This window comes from Meleagris gallopavo, chromosome 25, assembly GCF_000146605.3.
Source record: "Meleagris gallopavo isolate NT-WF06-2002-E0010 breed Aviagen turkey brand Nicholas breeding stock chromosome 25, Turkey_5.1, whole genome shotgun sequence".
Lineage (NCBI taxonomy): Eukaryota > Metazoa > Chordata > Aves > Galliformes > Phasianidae > Meleagris > Meleagris gallopavo.
The window spans coordinates 3,398,687-3,405,897 of record NC_015035.2 but is presented as its reverse complement, the minus strand read 5'-3'; positions in this window follow the sequence as shown (position 1 = coordinate 3,405,897).

Sequence of the window (7,211 nt, the reverse complement as noted above, 5' to 3'; positions counted from 1 at the left end):
GCCGCCACCATCGCAGCCATCGCCGCCATGGCGACCGCCGACCCGGAAGCAGTCGGTGTGTTATGCGTCATCAAAACGCGCCAAGCTCCGATTGGCCGCACTGCTCTCGGTTGCGATTGGCTGCTCTGAGTCTCGCTGAGTTCTGATTGGACAGCGGGCGGGCGGCTGTTGGTGCTTTAAGGCAGCGTTGAGGCGATTGCTCTGAGCTGTTGGGCTTTTGCTGGTTTGCTTTCTTTTAAGCAGACGGAGCAAAAGCATCTTTAGCACTTCAGCTTCTGGTAGAAACGATCATCTCTGTGCTCAAGGAGACACCTCTGTTGTCGCACCCAAATTGTTTGCATTCTGTTAAACTTCTCTGTTAATGTCTTACATAAATTTCTTTGCATACCAGCCATCAGAATGCAGAGTGCTCTTTTTCAGACCTTTGAACCTGAAATAAAAGAGTTTGACTAAAAGCGCATCAAGCAATTGCAGTAAAATCGTTCACCTTACACGTTCATAGCAGAGCTTTGAGGGCACTTGAAATGAATGGAGCCATGCTCAGCGTCTGTCAGACCATTGGTCCATCCATCCATCGTGGTCTCCATTTATCTTCTTTTCATTACATATATTTTTTCCCCTGGATAATAATTAAAAGGCAGCTACTTTATTTACTCAAAGGCAGAGATCAATATACACTTAACTTAGGCTTGCAGACCAGCAAGCTGGGTAGAAAGGCAATTCTGATATCTTGCAGAAGGCATTAGCAGCGGACACAAGTGCCTGGAGTTTGCTTCTGTCTGGGAAAAGAAAGCAACAGATCAGATCTGTTGTACCAATTTCTCTGCTGAGAGACTTAAGAGGTGACAAGACTCAGTGCAGTACCTGACGTAGCTAAAGGCAAGGTATTGGTGCCTGGGATTCAGAAGGAAAGCTGCTTGGAGTTCATGGTGCTGCTGTGAATCACAGTCTTCATGCTTTTGAGGTTTTAAAGTGAATGCATACATTTTATTGGGTTTAAAGAACTGAAAATTACAGGTGAATGACAGTCTATCAGTGAGCCCTCTGGCTGAATTGGCTCTGGTAACTTGGAGATTATTCACTGATGTCTGAGAGAGAACTTTCCTTATACACTTTCAAAATTTTTAGGAGAAGCTGTTCTCCTGAAATTGGATATTAAACAGGGAAGAAGAAAACTTGGACTAGACAAACCTTTTTTTCCCTTTTTATACTCATTAAAATAGAATTGATTCACTACAACTCCTTGACAAAGAAACAAATCCAGCAAATGATGTTTAAACAGAATAAAAATTCCTCAGTCATTTATATATATATATATATATTACTTTCTAATTGCTTATTGGAAATAGAGACATATTTTTTCATTCCAACTTCAGGAAACTTGAGCCCTTTCCTAGGCAGTTAGATTTATATCAAAACTCAAACGGGAACACTCATCTATTTTTTTCTGAAATGAGGCAGGAGAAAGAAGTCTTTTATTTGCTTTTCCTGCAACCACCGCAGCCTTACTTTGTAACAGCTTGGAAAAGCAGAGCTCTCTGTAGAGCACCAGGGTTGTTCAGGTCGTGGCAGCTTCCAGGTCTTGACTGCAGGTGGCAATATTGTGAACTACTAATCTGCTAGGACACCTGGTTTGATATCTTTGCTGAATTCTGCGAGCAATCGTTTAAAGAAAACCCAAACAACTGTAAATAAAGCCATGAAGCGCTTGGGTACAAATATGCAGTCCCAGATTCTGCTTTAATAATCTACTGGGGTTGGATCTAAAATGCTTAGCTTGCCAAGAGAATTTTTCTTTTAATACTGTTTTTTAAAAGTTCCAATTATAATCCTTATGGCCAAGAATTTATATGCTTGTCAGCCATTTCATTCTCCTATTTAACACCGAGATATGGTAGAGTTACTAATAAATCCATTAATGTTTTTCCTAATAAGAGTGGTAGTACTCATTTAGATCAGTGTAGGGTTTGTTCTGAACAGTAAGGAGGCTTAATTGCTTCCTGAGCTATTTTCCAGCTGTGACTTTCTTGTAGGAAGAGTGATTTGGGGAGTAATGGCCATGGTTTGCTAAAAGACTGCTGAATGCTGATGTTCTTTAGATCAAGGCCATTGGCATGAACCAGACTTCTTTCAAAAATAAGTCCCCTCAGTGACAAAGCAAGCTGGGGAAAGATGAGTTGTGGTACTTCCAGAAGCACAGACCCTGCGGGGAGCAAGCAAGTAGCAGGGTGTGCCTGTTTCACCAGGCTGAAGTAGTGAATTACTACAGTCCTGCAGGGGAAATAGCATTTATTTTCACTGGCTGGCTGAGCTTAGGCAGTCCTCCAGCTATGAGTTCCTGTATGCACCAAGTGGGTGCAGCAGCAAGCTGTGTGTGAGAGTCTGCCCGTGAGCCTCTGCTTGCACTGCAGCTCTGGGCATGAAAACTCCAAAGTTGAGCCCAAATTCATAATGAAAATGTGGAACTATTAATCTAGGGAAATAATGAGCAGAATGGGTACCCAGCGAGGTGCCTTCCCCGGGATGTGCTGACATTGAACTCCCTGTTCAATGGGACTGTGTTAGATAATGATCCTAATAGGTGGCTCTTCCAGGCAATTTGATAGATGTGCACTATCAAGCATTGTCAGAAATAACTCCGTACACAAAGCAAGCGTTTATCATCGTGGACACCTTGCAGGTGGTCACTGATTCAATGACATTGTAAGAAATAAATAGATAACAATTCCCTGCTTGCCGATGGAAGAGATAACAGTTTAGAACAAATCAGAGTTGTCTCTAGGCAATTTTTTTCATGGAGGAGCGTTTGATTTGAAGGTGCAGGACAGCACATGCAGCTCCTCCAGCTGACCTGTACGATTCCACCAAAAACCCCATGTTTTCTGTGGTCGTCTGAAAGCACACGAAGGGAAAGCATTTCTCAGCATTGCTAAAAGAACAGAGGAGCTGTAATTCATTTCTCCTTTCTAAATTGGAGACTGGGAGAACCACAGACTCAAAGGTGAAATGAATAACTGGACACCCTTCCAATTTCGCTGAGTTTCATTGAACAGGCCGCAACTCCAAAATTCACATTCAATTGCAGCATCTGCTGCCAGCAGCAAAGATGTTCTGCAAACTGAAATTTCATCCATTTGTGGAACTTGTGAGTCATTTGAGAACGTCGGCACGCAGATGACAGCCTTGGGAAATAACAAAGAAAAGGTATTTTCAAAAAAAAAAAACATTGTTTCACCAACAGCATAAATTGTCCCCTTATCAGGGTGTCTGTGCAGTGAGGTGATGGGTTTGTTTTCCTCTCCCATCCCAGTGTGCTTTTCCACGCAGTTGACCTGTGTGCTGCTTGCAGTGGGGATGTTACACCAGCTCTGATCTAACTTCCAGCAGAGTTCACAGCAGTTTTTAATGAGGCACAAAGATCTTTTCCATTAAGATGTCTAGTCCGTGGGCTGTACTGACAGTTCTTCCTGGATCCCAGGCCCTCTGCTGCAACCCTGTTGCAGCAGGCTCCAGCCGGCACCGCTTGTCTGCTCATTGTGTTTGCTCTCTGCCTGCTTCCAGCCAAGGCTCTCTTCACTTTAGGCAGAGCCCTCCTGGAAGCGCCCAGCTGGTGTCCAGGGTCAGCTTCCAGCAGCTCATTGGGACTACTGAAATGCTCAAATATTAAATTCAGCCCAGATCTTGTGTTGGATTGCCTTACAGTGCAAAGTGGGGGTAGTCCGAGGATGAAGCATTAATCCAGATGTTCCCCCTTGATAAGGGGGCTGACTGCTGAGTCTTAAGTTTGGCATTTAATGTTAAGATGTGGGTGGTGGAGGGTGGGAGGTGAAAACAATTACTCAAATTAACAGGCTTGTAAGTGTTTCGCAATATAAGCTTCTGTAACTTTGCTCCTTTTTCTCTGTTCTTTTTCTTTTTTTCCCCTTAACTGGGACAGATTTAACATTTAATTAACCTGACTGATATAATTTAGCAGTTGGGCACTCAATTAGGTAAAATATATTAATTAGAAGACTTAACTGATGGTGGCTTTTCTGGGCTGGCATCTGGCTGCATGGAAGCTGTGCTGTGCAGTGATGAGCAGCGTCCCCTCCACTCCGGACAGCATCTGCTGCAACGTGACATTCCCAGTGGGACCTTGCAGCCTTTTATCTGATCCTGTGTCATGTGTCACAGGCTACAGGGACTCCTGAAAACAAATCAGACAATGTTGTTTGCCGTAGATTTAGCTGCAGCTTTCTTTTTCTCTAATTGATTTTACCGCAGGGTTCTGGATGAATGCTGGAGGTGTCCGCAGAGAAGAGCCTTGCTGTAATGCCTGCTCATCTTCCGTGTGTGTGTGTTCAGGGGCAGAGTGGTTCCTCATATACCTGGCCCCTTTGCAGGAGCGTGTTCAGGAGATGCCTTCTTCACTCTTACCTGATGGCAAAGCCGTGTTCCTGCTGTGGGTGACCAAAATGTGGCTTGGCAGGTGCTTCTCTCCACCTGGGATTACAGAAGCCAACAGCCTGATGGTACAGATGCACTTCTGGAAAGTGCATTGCTCTGTGCGAGGTCCTGAGGTGTGCTGCACTCTGTCCCATCACTGTCACACTCCCACACAAGGAGGATGGCAGCTGGTCACAGCCCATCTCTCTGGTCCATGCTGCCTGCAGCCGGCTGGCAGAACAACAAGGGCTTCGCCCTGCCTGGCTCTGAAGTGTGAAAACACTTCAAAGGAGAAAGGGAGAGGCCAACTGCCCAAGTAGACAAGTTCTCTGAAAAGGGAATTGTGGGCACAGCTTCTCTCCAGCTGAAAAACTGTCCTTGTGGGGCAAGAAGAGAGCTGGGTGCTCGAGCTGGGTGTGCTAAGCCCCCTCCAGCAAGACACGCTTGTGATGCTATATTGCAAGCCCTTTTTTGGAACATAAATCTAGTATTTCCTTCTGTGTAGGAAGAGAGGCAATCATGAGACGGGCTGGGTTTCTGCTTTTATAACCTCTCAACAGCAAGTTTTAGCTATCAAGAGTTCCAAGTAAGTATATCCAATTTATTCATAGATGGTAGCTTTCTTAAAGGCAGGACTTCTTTCACAGCTGTGCTGCAAATCAGATCCACATTGTCCAGTGATTCTCATTTACTGTAAGATAATACAAAAAACTGATGTGGCTGGACCTCACTGTGGAATTGCAGGGTGCCACTGCTCTGCTGTCACATCTGAGCTGGGAGAAAGCATAAATGTCCTCTTAAAATACAGTGGTGGGAAACATGGCTTATGGGGTGCGGACTTCAGTGCAATTTTATTCCTGGCTCTGATGAGGGTGGGGATGAAATTCTCTTTATCCCAGAAAGTCAGTGCCTGTAAGCCATGCAGCTTCACCCATCCCTCGCCCAGAAGCATTATTACACTGAAAAATGGGATTAGGCAGAATCACTAATTTGAACATCACACAGAGACCAAAATCCCAGGCACCCTCCCCGTCTCTCCAGGGAAAGATTTACTGCCTGCAACAGTGTAATTAATCTAATTTCTATTAATAAGGATGAGACAGTTAATAGGAAAGTCATGTCCTCAAAGTTGGTTGCCGCCTGTAAGCCTGGCTGGGCCCAGGAGAGCAGCCAGGGCAGAGCTGTGCCCGTCTGCATGGATGGAGAAGATGCTCTCATGGCATCGTCGTCTGCTATATTGCCCGTGTTGCACTGCCTCGCAGCAACTGGCTGAGAGCAGCTTTCCAGGGAAAAATCAATATTTACTAGTTATGGGTCAATCTTCCTTATAAAGTACAAAGCCTGCTGATTTTGCACAGTTCAGGGCTGCACTGAGCTGGGAAGCCGGCGCTTTTCGTACACAATTTGAACTTAATTCCTTTGCTGTGAAGTAGCAAGTGGAAACGTTAATAAGAACTCAGCTGCTGTTGTAGCCCTGCTCTGCCTGTGGGCTCAGTGCTCTGAACACAGATGTGCCCCAGCACTGGGGGGAAAGGGCGGGGGGGGAGAGGGGAAGATGCAAAGGTGTCTGGGCACAAGGATGATGGAAAAGGACAATTTGTCCTTGTCCTGCATCACTCCTGCAAATAGCATCTGGGGGTTTGTGCCTCTCCTGCCCACCATTCCTCTGTTGTCTCTACCTACCCTCTGCATCCAGCTCCCGTGGCATTCAGCCACTGCAGGGCTGTCCCCTTCTGCAAGGGGCCTCAATTCACCTTCACCAAGAATGCTAAGAGAGTTTCAGTATGATGAACATCAGCTAATGATACCCACTGCGAGCAGTGAGTGGATTTCTTCCTGTTGCTGCAGCACACATTAAAGCTGGAGGCGTACCTCATTCTGTTCCATCATCCTCAGTGTGCAAACGACCAAGGAAGAGCTGGTTTGCACCATCCTTTTTGCCTCTTCCTACTGTCAGGTGGCTTTGACTCATCTGTGCAGTGAAGGCTGGAGCTGGAACAAGAGTAGGGTTCGTGTTTCCTGAGTGCTGGGGCTCTCTGAGCAGGCACATGGCTTATGGGAAACAGAACGGGAGGAAGGCTGGAGCATGAGAGAAGCTGCTGGGCACTGGGCAGGACTTGATTTAGCTGTCCTGCTTTTTGCTTTCCTCTACATGTGTAGGAAGAGCTGGTGGATGTCCCTGTGTGCTTCTGCACAATTTCCTGACAAAACATCGTGAGTTTTCTTCCCAGTTCCCCACAGAATGTTCCGTGTGAGAACCCAGCAGTGGGATGTGAGGGGACAGTGAGTGATGACTGCCGGTGTACAGCTCAGCCTCCCTCTGCTGCCACGCACTGCAGTGAGGGGACGGTGGGAGAAAGGCATGGGGAGGGCTCTGCTTCAGACAGAAAGCTTATTTCCCACTGAGGGTGACCTTGTGGCCTGGGAGCCTGGGAAGCCGAATCCTGATGGCACTTGATTGATGGGATCTGAGGAGTCGTTCTCCCTCAATGTCAGTCAGCCTGCCTCTGCTGACTGCAAATGAAGGCACGAGAAATTGGACGGTAATCAATGCCAGATGGAAAGTGCAATTGAAAATGCCTTCTGTCTGGAGCGCGTGGCCCTGGAGGAGAGCTTGGCTGGGGCAGCGCTGAGCGCTCAGCTCGTGTGCACTCACAAACGTTCCTGCTTTCCTTTTCCCTTTCTGTTGTTCAATTATCACACACGAGGGTGACAGGAGATGCATCTCCATAGGAACTCACTGGATGAAGAAACCGCTTGCCCAGCACTGCCAGCTCCGAGTC